Raw genomic sequence first — 19,667 nt, 5'->3', positions numbered from 1 at the left:
TTGGGAGTAGATTTACGGATCCAAGAGTGGTAAGACTCTCAAGTTGGGAGAGACTCCCAAGAAAGGACTTTGCATTCATAAAAGCATAGTTTTTCTACAAGAAGAGGGTTATGGGAACACAGTCGAACAAGAGTAACAGGAATGCTATACCTTGAGTCTGGAAGGTGAGATCTAGAGGTGAGAACCTTGGTTCTCAAGGATTTGGAGTAAGGAGTGAAAGTTCCTTGGAATAGGGTTCTGCCTTAGGAATAGGAAGTTGCGGTTTCCAAGAACCATCCAGTTTGATTCTAGAATGAGCATGGTAATACGTTTGGTTCAAGTGCTTGTATAGACTTTCCCTAGTAACAAAGATATTTTTACGAGGGGGTACCAACCTATCTTCTGATTCTCAGTATTGTGTTGATCTTCTCTCTCTATTTCTCTCGATATTCGTTGGCTTTAGTATCAAGTGATAAATTCTATTTATTTGAATATGTTTTATTTTGTTATGTGCTCCTGTTTGTGAAAATTAATCACTTAGAGTTGTAGCTCTCTAATGATTTTCGGATAGACTCTCTCTAAGCTAGAGATAAATTGCCAAGGTCTCCGAGTTTGTTAAAGTTGTGAAGACTAGGGCCCTATATATAAAAGTTTCTTGCAATCATGCTTGATTTTAGCAACCCTAGGCAACCCTCCATCTCAAGGAAGTGCCTTCTATTGCTATTTTAGTCCCTGACATGTCCAAAATATCCTTTGTAGCACCTGTGTAGCTTGATATTAAAATTTGCCAACTTTAGTTTCATTTTACTACTTTATGTGGAAATATATGGTCCATGTAATAAAACATCTACTAGGCCATATGAAAAATGCATGTGATTTAATAATTGTAAAGGTTTTCAATTGTTTTCTTTAATTAAGTAACCATGAAATCTTTCGACAAGGATTTGGGGGTCAGTTTTTATCCAAATTTGATTCAACAAATTTCTCGTTGAAGTAAAGTTGTGCTGAAGATTCTAGAAATACCAGATTCAGCTATGTTCATGTTAAGGGTTTACTAGCTTGTATGTCCGGTACTCTCAATTAAAGATCATAACTCCTTTTCTTAATGCCAGAGAGGTGGAAACCTTACAATCACCCCAACTTAAGAATTTGACATGTCCTCATCTCAACCAAAGTTAGGGAATTCTTTACAAACAAAATATCATGAAGCATTTTTAGTGGAATCATCTTTCCATAAGACTAGATGCTTCTTAATTACTTCAGTTTTAATAGTTCTTTATCTTTCTTCAAGAATATCATCTCGTATGAAACTCCATAACTCTTTACTTTTGCCCTTACTAACTGTTCACAAGCCAATTTATCCAAGAACCTCTTAGTGTTGAGCCATCTTAATTTTTTTCAAACCAAATGGATAAACTCAAAGCGAGGTCAAATCTCTTCCATATAAACAAAAAGATCCATATATCCGACTTGTCAACACGAACGTGCTTGGCCTAACTGACCATTTAGAGAAACCTCCATTTGACAAGTATTATACATCCCACCTTTGCCAATCTAAACGCGCTCGGTGTGTTCTTTCCTTTCAGAGAAATCTGCGTTCGGCTCAAGCTACTACCACTGCACTAGAGCTACCCAATATGTACCCTAACCTGATTGACAAAAAATAAGTACAGGGTTTTAACATACCAATAGTTTTTTGGCTTTCAATAAGTCTTTTACATTAATACTTCTATATCTAATTCAGAAAGGCTATCTTGTGCACAAGGAAGGTGTGTTGATTTTTGGATATAATTAGTCCATTCCTAAGATGCCATCATAGATTCTTGCTAGTAAGGTGCAAAATAGGATGATGGTGGGATTTCTTTGAGTTCGAATTCTACCTTATTAGCTAAGAATTGGGAGATAACCTTTTCTCCATTCGCTAGTTCTACTCCTTAAGTTTTTTATTGAATACTACCTTATTAGCTAAGAGTTGGGAGAGAACCTCTTTTCCATTTGCTAGTTCTATTCCTTAATTTCTTGAGTTTGAATTCTACCTTATTAGCTAAGAATTGGGAGAGAACCTCTTTTCCATTTGCTAGTTCTACTTCTTAATTTCTTGATTAAATACTAACTTAACTTTATATTCCTTTATTTTGGAAAAAGAAAATAATGTGCATTACTACAATATTTAAGTAACTCAAGTTTTTCACATTATTGATTCGTAGTGGTATACAATAACTGCCTATTGTTGTTGAGCTCTAGGATTGTTAACTGGGACAATTCAAGTAACTCTTTCATCTTCCTCCCTGCATTGAAATTGGTTCTTCCACGGTTACGTAAGCTCTTGATCCTCTACCTCTTCCTCTTCCACGTCCTTCATTTCTACCTCCTCTTTGATTGTCCCCTTGATTTATATAAGGTTGAGGAATGGCTCTAGCAGTAAATCCATGGTTTTTCTCTTCTAATCAATTATTTCTCTAATGTCCCACCTGATTGCATCCATAACATCCAACTAAACAAAAACTAAGAGAGAGACGACATGGCACGACAAAGTTCCGCGTCCAAAGAGACTGCCCCAAACCCTTTTGATACTTCTTTATTATTAATGCTTCACAAAGTATAATGTCTGAGGGTCCTTGTCTCAGCAATGCTCCCAAGATTATTTGTCCAAAACTGAGGCCCTGACAAAAAGATTCAAGTCAAAAAGCATTAGTGTCCCAAAAGCTAGCGCTAGGTTGCCAGTACAATTTGGAAAGATCCAGATAGGTGCCACATCAACAAGGTAAACGGTGCAAGTTTGTACGGCTTGCCACATCATCAACAGACTTTTTAGGTGTACCAGGTCATCAGCCCTTCCACATGTTTCTTTTAGCCTTTTGTCCCTTGGATCCCACCAAACAGGACCCCATGAGCTAGTATAACTTATAAAATTGGATGTCTTTCCATTTTTGGCTTCTCGGATTGCTTATGCAAGTTTGTAGAACTTTTGCATTTTTCAATAGGGCTCTGACCCTCTCTATCCAGAGTCTGTCCTTTAGGTTATGCCACATCATCACTTTGTGACATACCCCCCTCTTGAAAGAAATGTAATTGCCCTTGATTATGACTCCAAAACCAACATAAGCCAAAAATTTGATAGATGTTGATTCTAAGTATTTGTGCAGTAGACAAGACATATCCAGTACTTGCACAAAGAAGACAATCACTAAACATTCAAATTTACAATCACATAACTATCTACATTGAGATCTTAGATGAGAATCACGATCATTGTAACTAGTGAATTTCTGGATTGGCTAAACCTTGTATCATATCCACGTCACCCCTCAGGTGAGCAAGACTAAAATGGTGCAATCATTTTGTCTTTCAAACATGCACTCAAACACGACACACATGAGCAAGCACATATAACAAAGTGTTTTAAGAAATTTCCATTTCAAAGTATCGCTTTTCATAAAGTCATGCAATAGAATTCTGTCAGCCCATCAATACCTCTAAAATCTCAAAAGAAATCAGTGACTTTAATCTATCTGAGTAATCTATGGCAAAGGAGCAGAGTAAATCCCCTCTTGTGCAGTCCATTACTACACCAGATTCAACCCGCTAATCATCAATAACTCTTGGAACAATCGAAGATAGGCCAAAATCCTCAAGGTAAATCTCTAAAGTTGGAGGAGTATCTGCAAGATCCTCCTCCTCCATTCATTTTGCATCCAATGCTGGATAGTTCTTGAACTTGACTAAATACCAACGTATCAACTTACCTTTCACTTTTCTTTCCTTGTGAGTCAATATATGTTCTGGAATGAGAATCTCCTTGGTCTCTTTCACCTCAAGTTGCCCCTCTAGCTCCTTGACCATTGGTACCAAACCGTAGATGTTAGACAAGGGGAACTAGAACCTAGGAGTCCACCACCCAACCACCCACTATATAGCATAGCCCCTGGCCCTTTGCCCTAGTTGGACTCCCTTTCCACACTACCTAGCCCGGCCTTGCCCTTGTCTAGTCCGGCCTTGCCAGTGTCCTGACATTACTCCCCCCTTAAGAAGAGTTTTCTTCCTTGAAGACAAAAGTGGGGAACTTCTTCTTATGAACACTAATGTTTTTTCGAGTGGCACCTTCCTCAAGTCGATCTCTCCACTTGATTAAGGCTTGTTGACGTACATGATGACATGTACGCAACTCATGATAATCGAGAACACGTTCAGATTCATGCGGTAAGGTAGGAGGTTCAATGAAATCAACCAAAATCTGTTGGTCAATGACATTGTCGTCCCCATGTAACCGCTTACATAAATGGCTTACATGAAACACCGGATGAATACAATCATGTGAAGGTAGCAATAATTTGTAGGCACTATCACCTACTCGCTTGAGTATTTTGAAAGGCCCACAATATTGGAGAGATAATTTAGGTGTTGGCCTAGTTTTCAGACTTTCTGAATGTTCTAGCACACGTAAAAATACTTCCTCCCCTTCTTTGAAGGTAACTTGCCGACGTTTCTCATCAGCATACTTCTTATACCGATTTTGTGCTTGTTTCAGAATATCCATGTGGTCTTGGAGAAAACTTGTTGGAGTTTTTCGGTTGCCAACCCCACCGTAACTGGTGACCTAAGTTGAAACCCATACATGAGCATGAAAGGACTAAATCCAGTTGTGACATGCTTAGCACTGTTGTAGGCAAACTCAAGAATACGTAAGTATTCTTCCCAATCTGACTGTTTTTTGCTGACATATGCTCTTAGCATATCCTCTAGCACCTGGTTAACTCGTTCAGTCTGACCATCTGTTTCTGGATGATCGGTTGTACTGAGGTTCAATTGTGTACCCAATCGTTTAAAGATAGCTCTCCAAAAGTGATTGTTAAACTTAGGATCACGGTCGCTGACAATGTTACTTGGCAAACCATACAATTTGTATAGATTGTCCACAAATAACTTGGGTAGTTCTGGTGTCTTAACCGTTGATTTGGTTGGAATAAACTTACATAGTTTAGTCAATCGGTCTACGACCACCCATACCGAGTCATGACCTCTTACAGTGGTTGGTAAACCCACAATAAAGTCCATAGAGATGCTTTCCCATTTTCCATTGGGAATCTCCAAAGGATGTAAGAGTCCTCCTGCTTTCAGGCGCTCTTCTTTGTTAACTTGACATTTTTGGCAATGCAAGACATAAGCTTGAACAAAGCCATGTATACATGGCCAGTAAAACTGTTGTCATACGAGAGCATAAGTTTTTCTAATACCCGGGTTCCTTACACTTGGACTATCATGACATTCATAAAGAATTTGACGCTGAATGTCTGTGTCCGTCGGTACACAAACTCTCCCCTTATGGAGTAGATACCCATTGTCGATGGTGAAATGCTTCCATCGTTGTAGTTCATCACTCGATAGAGGAGAACTAGGTGTGGAGGTTAACGTTACACTACCATCATTGAAGTGAGAAGGATCCCTCCATTTGAACATGGGTCCACACTTTCTTCATCATGCTCATATTTGCCTTTGAGAGAATCCAAAAATTCACTACGAAGTTCCGTGAACAAGAGAGAATTGATCTCCGGCATACGACTTAGAGCGTCAAACACCACATTGTATTGACCTTTACGATACCTTAGCTTGGCGTCATATTCCTGAAGAAACTTGGCCCACCTCGCTTTTCGACCCTTCAAATCCGTTTGTTGTGTAAACCATTTGATGCTTACATGGTCAAACACAATCTCAAACTGAGCACCATACAGATAAGGCCGCCATGTTTTTAAGGCAGACACTATTGCATAGAGTTCGTGCTCATAAGCAGAGTAGTTCTACTGAGCTGCATCAAGATTCTTGCTTTCAAATGCAATCGGCCGTCCGTCTTGTAACAGGACTGCTCCAATAGCATGGTCACTGGCATGCGTTTCCAAAATGAATGGCTTCAAAGGATCTACTATAGCCAGTATGGGAGCTGTAGCTAATGCATCCTTGAGCGTATCAAAACTGTGTTGTTGAGCGGATCCCCACTGAAAAGCTTTGTCTTTGCCTTTTAGTTGATCCGTCATGGGAACATCAATATTAGCATAGTTTTTAATGAACCTTCGGTAAAAACCTAAAAATCCTTTAAAAATCTGTAACTTTTCCAGATTTTTAGCAGAAGGCCATTTTCGGATGGTATCCACTTTGGATTGATCCATATATAGCCCATTAGCTGAAATAATATGCCCTAAATAGTGAATTTCGTCTTTTAGAAAATCACACTTAGATTCCTTGGCATATAATTTGTTTGTTCGTAACAACTCAAACACCTGCCTGAGATGTTGTAAGTGTTCTTCTTCAAAAGCACTATAGATTAGAATGTCATCGAGGAAAACAATGACAAATTTGCCCAAGTACGGCTTCAAGAAACTATCCATAAGTGTCATGAATGTTGCTAGTGCATTAGTTAACCCAAAGGACATCATCAAGAACTTGTAGTGTCCAAACTGTGTTCGGAATGCAGTTTTGGGTATATCTGCAAGTCGAATACAGACTTGGTGATATCTTGACCACAATCTATTTTTGTAAAAATGCGAGCATGAGTGAGTTTATCAAACAACTCATCTACTCGGGGCAATGGGTATTTGTTCTTAACCGTAACCGCATTTAAGCCACAGTAGTCTATGCACATGCACATATTGCTGTCTTTTTTCTTCACTAATAGGATAGGAGAGGCCCATGGTGAAGAACTGGGTTGTATATACCCTCTGCTAAGGTGGTCAACAAGCTGATGTTCCACCTCAACAGCTTCAGAATAACTCATATGGTAAGGCGGTTTACTGACGTGTTTACAGTCTGCAGCCACGTCGATGCTATGTTGCACCAATCGTGTCGGCGGTAATCCTGGTGGCAAATCATGAGGAAAAACATCTTGAAATTCCTTTAATAATTTCTATAATTCACTAGCAACGTTTGCTTGTTTAGAATTAGCCATTGGTGGAAGAGATGAAAGAGAAGCATGCGGCGTTGAGGAATGTTCAACGGATTCAATGTTAGAAAGAAAATAAGACAGTGAGTAACACAAGAAAACTTGATCTATTTCATTATCAGAAACGAGCAGCATAAGCTCAGTGGTACAAATCAATGGTGATGAAGGTATATCCTTCTCTCCTAACAACACATGTGCGCCATGGGATTCAAACATCAAGTTGTTGTGCTCATAGCTACGCTTCAGTGATGGTCCTAGGCTATGCAACCACTCCCTACCAAGAACCACATCTGCCCTTTCCATGTTCATAACCTAAAAATCCAAGCATGTGGAGTAACCTTGTACTTCCAACGGAACGGCTCGGCATTGAGTATCCCAAATTTTGGTATTATGTCCATTCATCATTGCTACCTTGTAGCGGTGGGTACTCGAAGTTTGAGCAATTTGAGTTTTTTCACCAATCCATAATTGATAAAATTGTGAGTAGCACCGTCATCTACCAAGATGCACACCTTGTGGCCTTGCAAAGATCCGTGCATATGTACTAACTCATGTGGTCCAAAGGTTTGTTGCCACATGGAAGCTGTGAGACAGCATTCATGTACCACCTCTGTGTGTTACTTCCACTGTAGAGAAGCGTGAGGAAGACTCAAGAGGTAGCAATTGCACCATGTGCACTGCTTTCTCCTTGCCATGAGCAGAAGATTTTCCCTTGGGATAATCCTTTTTGCCATGACCGCTTCCTAAACATTGAAAACATTTCTTAGCTTTATCAAAGTCCTCAGGAGAGAGAGGACCCCTGGACCCCTTGGGTTTTTTAGATGCATCTGAATTGGCAACTATAAATTTCCTTTTATTGTGCCCATACTGAGTGCGTGTATTACCATGTGTATTAGCAGGCACGTGACTATTATGTGCTTTCTTTTCATCTGGATCATCATGAATATGTGCTTTCACTATGGCTTCCTCAAGTGTTTTAGGATCTTGGGTCTTGACGTACTTCTTAAGCTCTGGTGTCAGACATCGTACAAACCCCCGTACTTGTTGAAATTTATCTAAGCCTTCCAATTGAGGATAACATCCCGATAGTGAGAGATATATTCAAGCAATGATGGGTATCGGTGCATGCAACATGTGTCCCAAGCCGTCCAATTCCGATCTGCCTCATTTGTAGGCAAAAATTCTTTGCTAAACATAGCTTCAAAAGCTGCCCAACTCTGTGGTATGATGTTCTTCTCCTTGAGAGACATCCACCATTTGTAGGCCTTGCCTTCCAGAGTTAAGCTCGTTTGCAGAGCTCTGACTACGTCCGGAGTACGCCGTAAGGCGTGAATTCCATCCCACGTGCTGAGAAAAATATTCACTGCATCCTTATTGCGGTCTCGGTCCTCTCCCTTAAAAATCGGTGGTTTGGTGTTTTTCAACAATTCATCCACCTCTTTTGCAGTGAGAGTATGCAACGTATCAACATTTGGGCCTTGCCCTTGTGTAGCAACATGCTCATGCATGTGCGTGTCAGCAGGACCCTTGGACTGCTGTTGCATTAATTGAATTCCGAATGTGGATAGGTTAGTAACATTTGCATTTAAAGCTTTAAAATTTTCATCCATGACTATCATGCGTGTCTGAAGTGCACAAAATTCTTGAATATCAAGCAATTCATAAGTGTCATCACCTACCGTAGCGTCGCGGGTACTCTCCTTGAGAGGATCCGGCCACGGGCCATCGTTGGCATGATCAGGCGTACTTTGCTCAAAATCAAATGTCATATTGATATTCGAACCCATGGCGACACAGTGCGGTGCAAGGAGTAGTCAAGAAAAAAACCTGAGATTGAGAGCACTCGCAAAGTGTAATTAGCCTTGCTAATTCCGTCAAAATCGATAATCCCGGTGGAAATCAATTCGAATTGTCCATCGTATAGGGTTTTCCGCAATTCCTTGGTAGACGAATCAATTATACTTGCAATCGTTGATTGATTTTGAAAGGTATTTGTACTTTGAACTCCCGTCGGAATGGTTTTCTTAAATCTCTGAGTTTCTGCCGGTAATACGCAGAGAATTTGGCGCTCGAAGTTTGTGTCGGCCGTGTCGAGATGCCGCACCTCTCCGGACCTTCCCGAATCCGCACACGAGGGAGGGGGTGGGGTACCCCATTGTGGGTACCGCCCCTTGTTGTTGAAAATAGGGTGTGGCCACTAACCCCCAAGGGGGTTGGGCGCCTGTGTAGTGAGAAAAAACAAGCACACAACGGCTATGGCCGCTTACAGCAGCATGCGAGCAAGGAAAGGGGCCATGGTGGCCACTGAGGTGAGCTAGGGGCTTCGGCCCAAGGTCATGAAATGCTCCCTCGCCCAGCGCGCAGCCGTAGAGCCCGTGCTGGGTGATTTTGATGCAGGTCCACCTCAGTGGCTCCTCCTTGCAAGGGGGGTTGCCCACAGACTGCCTGCCTGTCGTCCTCCTCACAGGAGAGGTGTTCCACGGTTTGGTGACCCCGACATGCAACTTGCTCATGCAAGGCTGTGTGGCTCCCCTCCTCCACAGCTGTGGCATAGCCGTGGAGCCCGCGAGGGGTGATTTTGACGCAGGTCTGCCTCGGCGGCTCCTCCTTGCAAGGGGGGTTGCCCACAAACTGCCTGCCTGTTGTCCTCCTCATAGGAGAGGTGTTCCACGGTTTGGTGACCCCGACATGCAACTTGCTCATGCAAGGTTGTGTGGCTCCCCTCCTCCACGGCTGTGCCTTTCCCAAAAAGGAACCAAGCTCTGATACCAATGTTAGACAAGGGGAACTAGAACCTAGGAGTCCACCACCCAACCACCCACTATATAGCATAGCCTCTGGCCCTTTGCCCTAGTTGGAATCCCTTTCCACACTGCCTAGCTCGGCCTTGCCCTTGTCTAGTCTGGCCTTGCTGGTGTCCTGACAGTAGAAGCACCCAATCATCTTCCTTCAACTTCAAGTCACATCAATGCTTGTGTGCTGCCTTTTTGTGTTGCACTTCACACTTCTCAAGAGCTTCACGCACGTTTGCAAAAGCAGTCTCTAGAATTTGAACATACCGATCTACTTCAAAAATCTTATCCGTGGTGCTTAGAATAGTTGGAACCTTCTTAGCACCCTCGATGATCTCAAATGGCACCTTCCTCGTATGTATTGTGTTGTTGTAAGCAAACTCCACTAAGGACAAATACTTCTCCCAGTGAGCCTTGTGATCAAAGATGTAAGACGTCAACAAGTCAAGAACCATTGAATTTTCCATCTCCAATTGCCCATCTCTCTGTGGATGGAAAGAAGATGAGATCTGTAATAATCGAACACCAATATTCTCCCAAAGTACCCTTTATAACAAAGTAGTAAAATGGAGACTCTATTTGAAACTATAGATTGAGGCATTCCATGGCGTTGAAATATCTTTGAAACAAACAGTTTAGTCAAATGATCTGCCTTAACCGTCTTCTTGATTGAAATAAAATGATTCTGCTGCTAAATTTGTTGATGACTGCCTAGATGCCATAGTGCCCATTCTGAGTGTTGTTTGCAAAAGACCTGGTGCCTAATGCCTATCAAACTTGATGTTCCAACATAGTAAACAAATGCAAACAAAATCATCCACGTCCTTTTTGAGCCTCTACCAATTAAAAAAACCATTCCACACCTTTCAAGGTGGTTTTTATGCCGCGATGGCCCCAAAAATGGTGGACAGTGGCACTCTATCAAAATCTTATTCTGCAACGCTTGTGTCATACACAACTAGATATTCCGCATCAAATAGCCTTTCTTGAGATAATAGCTAGTAATCACTTCCCCACTTTGTAATTGGTCAAAAATGTTTGCAAAATCCGAATTTGTGGCATGTTGATCTACCATATCCTTGAAGCTGTGGTGATGAACCAAAAAAATAGCCAAAACCGCAGGCTTACAAGCATTTGCCACCACATTCTTCTGTCCCTCAACATGCACAATTTGAAAGTGAAATTGTGACAAAATGTTTGTCCACCATATCTGCTTGTGCAAAAGCTCTTTTTGAGATAAAAAATAGCGTAAACTCTGGTGATCGGTGAACACTATAAAATCAGCTTTGAAGAAAAAGTTTTTCCACTGATTAAGAGCATGAATAATTTCCAAAATCTCTTTCTAATAAATTTGTGCAACCGATTTTGGTCTAGAAAACATTCTGCTCTCATAAGCTATAACAAGGCCCTCTTGCATTAAGACCGCTCTCAGAGTAGAAGTTCATTGGTTTTTCTCAAGTGTAATAAGAATAAAGAATTACTGAAAGGGGCACCAGTCTTTGGGGTGAATAGGGTGTCGCTGTCCACTTGGAAGCACTCTAGCTCCCAGGTCGTGTTTTGTTTGAAGTGTAATTTCTAGTCACAGGCTTATTCATGAAGTTCCTTTGTGTCATAAAGTTTACAATGTAAAGATCAGGTGCAAGCCAAAGTCTACCACCTTACAAACCGGTTTCAATGGACATGACTTTTCAAAAGTATAGGTCATTTGTGGGCATTTTTTTGAAGATATCATTGTATTCTCAAGAATGACGTAGAACATTGACACCACCTATTACAGATTTTCTAGACACTAAGGCAACATGATTTGGTGGTGAATGGGAAGAAGAGTGAGTTTTTCTTACGCAAGATGCACTTTTTGAGACACGTCGTCTTTGCGAAGGGTGTCAAAATAGATTCGACTGAGGTTGAGACCATCAAAAATTGGCCCAATTTGAAGAATGTTCATGAGATGCAAAGTTTTTTGGGTTTGTGCTCTTACTACCGGTAGTTTATTCAAAATTTTGCGAAGATTGTTTCTCCTTTACATGCTTTGACACAAAAAGCAATTCCTTTTGCATGGGGACCATGTGAGATTGCAGCCTTCAAGACTCTCAAGGAGAAGTCGACAACTAATCTTTGTCGGACTTGTAAAAACCATTTGAGATTTATTGTATGCCTTTTGTCGTAGTCTAGCTGTCCCACTTTTATCGGGCTGAAATTCCCCTACTCTAACCCGATTTTGGTAGCATAACCACAATAGAAGTCTGCACAGACAAAATCCCAAGTAAACAATGACTTTCCACGCACCTTAGAGCACTTTACAAAACCTGGCGAGAAATTGCAGCACATTGAAATCTCTATTTTTGGCCTCCAATTTGCACCAAAACACCTGCTTAGTGATTCCCTAGCTTCACCAAAACTCTTGGGACATGTAAGCATAAAAAATGGCCAAAATCCTAACCCTGCAAAAATTAGAGCAAGTTGTAACTCTATGTTTTGCACTCCAATTTGCGTGTTGATCACTCATGTGGGTAGCCTTGAGCTCTTATACATGTAGGGTCACTTTCCCTTTGAATTAGACAAGATTCCTAGTGGGAAATCTCTCTATATTGTCCTATACAAGCACACAATTCTTTCTCGAGGCTTGCTTGGCATTTCCTTGCAGTTTAGGTGCAAAACCCTACACTTGCAAAAAACCATAGTAGACTGTAATTCCCTCTTTTGCATCATTTTGGGTGGATCAAACGTGTCTACGCATGTCTCAGAAGCTTTCGCATGCAATGGGACAATGCCCCTGTAAATTGGACGAGTTTTCACACGAGAAAACTCTTTGTTTTTGCAATCCTTCATGATGGAATTGTGCATACCTGAAGGGGATTAGGAATTAGCTAATCTAGTTCTTGTACAAAAGGCTATTGCCTTGGCAAACACGCATAAAACCCCCAAAAATGTACATGGTCATGTGAGAAGCCCAACAAGTGGGGCATTACCATATGTACAAGGGGAAAGAGAGATGAGCAAGAGCAAATCATCGTGCTACATGAGACAAGGGAGAAGGAAAGCTTTCCATTAAAGCGGTGACCACGTGCACCCACTACTCACACACATTGTGGAGCAATAACTTAAAAATCAGCCCCAACCTCAATTTTGGGCACCCCCTCTTGGGATGATATATTTTGGACTTGAGTTGACCTCCATGTTGCTCTCCTACAGCCATGTGTCCAGTTTGCTCCTTTTGGTTAAATTCCTAGTACCCACCAACTTATAAAGTCCGTTCGCGGGGCCTAAATGACTTTAAATGAGCCTAGCCACTTCTTTACTAGTCAAATTTTGTGTCGATCGGCCCAACCATCTTGTGGCTACTTGGCCTGACTTGTGAGTGAAACTCTTGTTTCACACTAGCCATGAATGTTTGGGCATTTGTGATTTCAACAACAGGCTCCCAAAAATTAAATAAAAATCAAGGGAAAGAAACCAACAAATATATATAGTGGTTGTTACAGTCTCGTGACATACCCCCCTCTTAAAATGGCAAACGTCCTCAATTGCACACTTGGAAGATTTTGTATCAATTGTGAAAGATGACAAGTACAAACGTTATGTATGGCTAAAAATTATGACACCAAAAAGAGCACCCATTTTTGTAGCCAGTTGCTACATTCCTCATCATGATTCTCCCTTTTATGCTTGCATGGATAGAGATCAACCATTTTCTGATTTGGAAGAGGACATTGCTTATTTCAAAGGTGAAGGTGATGTTATTGTATTTGGGGATATGAATGCTCGCACAAAAACATTGCAACATGATACTCAACAATTTGATATGCCATACATTTCAAGGGAGTTGGAGGAAGTTCACTTGTATGATCGTACTTCAATGGATGAGAAAGAGTCGGATCACTATGGAAAGTTACTTTTACACATGTGTAATAGCACGGGTATGCTCATTGCCAATGGTGTATCTTTGTGGAGTGGAACCAATGGATTTACATGTAGGAGACATAATGGGGATAGTGTGATTGACTATATGCTACTCTCGGAAGCCATCATGTATCACATAAAGAGTTTTATGTTTGGTCAATGGACCCCGGAATCCAACCATCGCACCTTATGTATTGACCTTTCATGTGGAGAAGCAACTAAGCATGATAATCTCAGCCCAAGGAAAGAGAAGTTATCACTATGTATGGATTTCAAACGGGCACCAATGTACATTGAAATGGTTGAGCAAAAATTATATGGATGACAAAGCTTCAATGTGATGCACCATTGGAAACTAAATGGGAAGCTTTCAAGAAAGCTATTTGTTCTTGTGCGGAAGAATGCTTTGCCATAAAGCATCTCCATGGTATCAACAAAGATAGATCTCGCAAAAGGTGGTTTGATAAAGAATGTCAAGATGCTCGAAAGTCCTTGATAAAGCTTGATGCAACTATGGACAAAGACAACTATCAAAGTCATTTGCATACATACAAGGCATTGATTCAAAAGAAGAGAAGAAGATGGGAAGTAAAGCAACAAGAATTTCAAGTCCAAGAAAAGGCACATGCATGTGGAAGATTTTGGAGAAACTTGAGAGGCAAGCGGGTTGAGAATTTTGGTAACTTGAGTCTAGTGGATATGTACACACATTGTAGGCAATTATATGAGCAAGCAAATACTGAAAAAATGCCATTTTATGGTTCACTCCCATGTATGTCGTCTTTTTTTACTATTGAGGATGTATGCGGTGAGCTTGAAAAGTTGGCCACTCGCAAAGCGGGAGATCTTCAAGGTATCAAGCCGGAGATGATCAAATGGACGGGAGATTTTACCCATGAGTGGATGTGTGATATGTTCAACCTTGCACTTCAACATGGTATGCCTTATGATTGGAGTACTAATTGGGTTAAGCCTTTGCATAAAGGAAGGGATGTAAAGAATGTAAGCAACTACTGGACTATAATGATTGGGTCTCTTATGGCAAAGTTGTTTGGGTGCATAATGGAGATGAAATTGAGTGATTGGGCTGAAGAGAATGACAAGCGTGCAAAGGGACAAGCGGGTTTTCGTAGATGCCATAGCACCATTGATCATCTTGTCACTCTTCGTGTTCTCATGGAGGAAAGTCGGTTGAAAGGCAAGCGATTGTATTGTTGTTTTGTGGACTTTAAGAAAGCCTTTGATATGATTCCACATAACAATTTGTGGAGAAGGATGGAAGAACTCCAAGTGCCAAGTGAGTTTATGCTTGCGGTTTCTCGAATCTATGAGAAGGTGATTTGTCAATTGCGCATGGGAAGAGAAATTTCTGAAATTTTTGTAAGCACTATTGGGGTTAAACAAGGATGTCCATTGTCACCAACTCTCTTTGGTCTATGCATCGATCAATTAAAACAAATGGTACTTGACTTTATACAAGAAGAAGGCATTGAAGAGGTCACTATTTGCAATGCGGTAATCATGCTTTTGTTGTATGCGGATGATGTAGTGCTTCTAGCACACACTTTAGAAGATGCACAAAAGCTTATGGTTGTCCTTGAGAACTTTTGCTTGCATAGTGGGCTGATTGTAAATGAATCCAAAACAAAGGTTATGCTTGTGAAAACCAACCATAAGGAGAAGCCATGCATTGTGTACAACAACGAGACACTTGAAGTTGTTGAGAGCTTTAAGTACCTTGGCCTTGAGGTTCCATCCAATCACAAGTGGCATGAATGTGCTATGCCTCGTTTGGAAGCGGGAAAGAGAGCATATTATGCATTTGAGAACATGTGTAATGCGGGAAACATCAAGTGTTGGGTTCTCAAGAAGTATCTTTTTGATGCATTGGTGACACCGGTTCTTCTTTATGGAGTTGAAGTGTGGGGCGGGAGCATCTCAAAGTCTACTTGGAAAGAGTTTGAGAATGTCCAAAAGCGTTTTCTTACAAACTTTCTCCAAGTTAAGACACAAACACCATATATATTCCTACTTCTTGAGTCGGGATCTCTTCCAATTGAAGTTATGGACATGGAAAGGGTTGTGGAGTACATGATAAAGATGCGTCAAAACCCCTCACATCGACTTCCTACAATTGCATGGGAAGCAAGCAAAAAAGTTCAAAAGACGCATAAAAGCAAGATCTTGAGCACGGGATGGATGCAAGACATAAAGAAGTGGTTTGGGAGATGGGATGCATTACACTTGCTCCATGATGCTTCAATTGACTCTCAAGTGAATGAAGCTTTTCTACAACGCCAATGTATTACGGCTTGGGAGAAATCCGGTGGGTCACGCTTCATACATTACACCACCTATATTGCCCCCAACTACAAAACCATGTTCTTCGCTGAGAGAGGAAACCGTACTCACACTTACATGCTTGAGCCTATTCCCTTGTCCGCGATACGCACTATCGCAGCAATTCGGCTTAGCTCCCATTTCCTTCGATGCGAGATAGGGCGTTGGGGCAATGGAGAAGAGTCAAATCGATTGTGCACATTATGCTCACTGCAAGTTCGAGAGTCTGAGTACCACACACTACTAGAGTGCTCAGCTTTTGATCACATCCGAACTTGCTTCTCTCACATTTTCAGCCATAACTTAGACCTACACACTTTCCTCTCCCAGCCAAAGTGTGGGCTCTCCATTGCGACTCTCATCACTACAATTTTGGAGCATCGAGAGTCACTCATCAGCCATACACATACTACATCACATGTAACTTTGGTCCCATAGGTCATATTTGACCTCCGAGGACGATAATAAAATCTATCTCTCTCTCTCTCTCTCTCTCTCTCTCTCTCTCTCTCTCTCTGAGATCGTCAGTCGTAGCACTCCTCATTAGCTAGTTGGGTAGCATGAAGCTATTCCGATGGCTAGCCGATTGAGGGTGAATGAAGTCCATCTGCCGGAGGCCTGCGCACATGCTCCAACTCCAGCCGTCAACACGACGCAGGTCAACGCTTTTGTTGAGCTGTCTTGTGCCACAGCCAATACCAACGCTCAAATCCAAGGAAACGGCTCCTCGTCGGCGGTGACCGTTAAGGCTCGCCTACTGACGTCTCGGTGGTGCCGGTGAGAGCCCCGGTAGCTAAGTGCAGGGGCGTGGTGGGGTTCTGGTGGGCTTCATGCACTTTTGGGTCGGAGGCAGAGACCGGAGACCTGCATGTGCGCAAGCTATCTCTCTCTCTCTCTCTCTCTCTCTCTCTCTCTCTCTCTCTCTCATAAAGGCAGTCCATTCGTTTTTTTCTTTTTGGTGTTACTAGGTGTCACAAGCTTTGAGAAAGATATATTTTTAGCTCATTTCACCCTCCAGATGTGTAGCAAGCTTAGGACACGTTCACACTCCCCAAGTGCAGCATGAACTTTGTGGCATTTTTTGTGATTGCTCATTCACACTACGCATAAACGATATAGAAACACAAGATTTGTTGCATTTATCAATGAGTGAGAATGCTCAAGTGGTTGGTGTTGTTTAATCTTCCTGGAGGGGTCGTAAGATCGAACAACACACAGCAGCAGACACAGATGGAGGCTCAAGCTCCGCCACAGAGGGACTCTGATGAAGTCCCCTCGCCCGACCCCGTTGATCCCACCATTCAACTTGATCTTACTCCGACATAGCAAACGAGCCTAGCCGCAAAGGGGATTATCTGCAGGTGACTTTCGTCATCTGTAAGATTCTCGGCACCAAACCCAACAGAGGAGAGCTACGTGACCTTCTCTAGGCCCGCCTTCTTGCAGAGGTGGGCAAGATCTTGGACGTTCAGTTCCTTGGACGAGGCTACTATCAGATCGAGTTTGAGACCTTCAAGATGGCATCCAAGGTCATAGCTATGAGCCCCTTGACCATCTGAGCAGTTCAAGCCCACTTTCGACAGTGGAGACACAGTTTTGACCCTGCTTCAGATGTTGTGGTAGAGGAGGCAGACCTTCCCATTTTTGTCTGCTTTCCTGGTTTGCGGAGGGAGTACCTACCACTTTTGTCCAAGATAGGCTCAGCGATTTGGACTGTCCTAGAGACACCTCGCACGGCAGCCTCAGTAGCTGCCAAGGCAGACGACATTCCCTCATTTGGCATTCTGTTTAGGGACACTCACACTCTTCTGAAGGTCATCTTCCTTCCTTGGGTGAGTGGGGGTTGGTTTAAACAGAGTGTGGAGTACTCGGGCCTCCCGAACCAGTGCTTCATTTGTCGACAGATGGGCCATCTTGCAAAGGCCTATCCATGGAGGAGGCCCCGACCTACACCACAAACTCAGCCCCAGCCTACAAGGGCTGGCCAGCAGCCAGGACAGAGACACAGAGCACACCGATAGAGCCACCCTCCAAGCCTGGGGCTTTATCGGAGGAGGGATGGCAGCAGGTTCGTGGTCGACGATGAAAGGGGCCACAGCGACAGCCTGGCACTCAGAGTGGTCCTCAGGTGCCTGCCCAGCAGCAGTGGGTTCCCACGGGGAACCGATTTGGTCTTCTTGAGCAGGACGAGGCCCCTGCTCCAGCCCCCACCTCAGCTTCACCCTCGACGGCCCCTCCTCCCCCCGAGTTTCCCCCCTCCTCATCAGCTTTGCCCCCGCCTCCTGCCCTCGCCGCCTCTCCCCCTCGCCCCTCTACCTTTGCCGGTCCCCCCCTGCCCCTCTTCTCCCCCACCTCCCCCTGCTCCTAGAACCCCCCCCCCCCCCCCCCCTCCCGCTCCAGTTCCACAGTCGACCCAGGGAACAGGGCCATCTCCGACTGCTAGGAGATCTCTTGGCAGCACCTTTGACATCAGTCGCTTGACGAGAGAGGGACAACCTTTGTTGTGACCCCCTCTACAGGTACAAACGTCTCCCTTTGCATCAATCCCTCGTGGTCTGACGAGTTTTGACATTAGGCACCGATGGGACTTCTTTGCTTGCAACTTTACAAGTTTTCTCGGCGACTCCTCATCAAACCTTGAGGCAGCCTGCTTCAGGGTTCATGTTCTGTTCCTTGCAGCTAGGGGGATAGAGGCCTTGGACTCAGTGGTTGGCTTCTCTTTTCTCCTTTGCGGCAGGGCCCAGACTGAGTGGACTCTCGACTCATTGTTGGAGTGACTGCATACACAGGCCCTAGAGTTTTCTCACCACATGGGAGACCTAGGAGTTACAGACATGCTTCAAACTGTGTCCATTGGCCAAGTTTGCGGTGACCCCTCCAGATGCAGCAGGATGTAGACACATTGTGGTTCACTTCTTTGCTGATACACAGTGCTTGCCATGCTATATACACATTCATGAGGACTCCTGGACAGAGGAGGTTGCCTTACGTATGGCTCGGTCTACTTGGGCTTGGGCCAGGCTCTCTTTGCAGCCACGTCTATCTAGAGGACACTCGGATGCGGATTCCTCCCCATCCAAGCCACCCTCGAAGATAGCACCTTTAGCTACTGCGGCAGCATCTGTTCTCTCTCGCTCCCCATCACGATCGTCTCATGGAACGTGCAGGGACTAGGTTGGGCCTAGTTTCAATGTCAGAGGGGCCGACTGCGTCGGGAGCTTCAACATTGCCTTGTGGGAGGAGAGATTGATCTCCTTATGCTACAGGAGAATCATCTGTGTGAGAGCCGCATTAGACGATGTGGTCAGCTCTTGCGTGGACGATATGATGCTTTTTGGTCAGTTGCTTTTGGACCTGGAGGCATCCAGGGTGGGGTATGTATGACTATTGCGGATTCTTTGCAGTAGGCCATTGTGGGCAAAGGGATTGTTGTGCCAGGTAGGGCTCAGTAGATCACTATACAGGTTCAGGGTTGCCTTGGAGGCTTCCTGAACATATATGCGCCCAATGTGGCGAGTGCACGAGCAGATTTTTGGTCACAGATTGTTGAGTCTCTACCGCAGGTAGAGCAGTGGTGCATAGGGGGTGACTGCAACATGTTGGAGGACCCTTCTGGTAGGATTGGTGGCATCTAGGCTACTATGCATGGATTTGAGTTGGCATCTTGGGAGAGGTTTTGTATGACTCTGAGGGTTTTGGATGTGTGGCAACACTCTAGCTTTGTG

This window comes from Adiantum capillus-veneris, chromosome 24, assembly GCF_014529385.1.
Source record: "Adiantum capillus-veneris isolate H3 chromosome 24, ASM1452938v2, whole genome shotgun sequence".
NCBI lineage: Eukaryota > Viridiplantae > Streptophyta > Polypodiopsida > Polypodiales > Pteridaceae > Adiantum > Adiantum capillus-veneris.
This window is presented reverse-complemented; position numbering follows the sequence as displayed.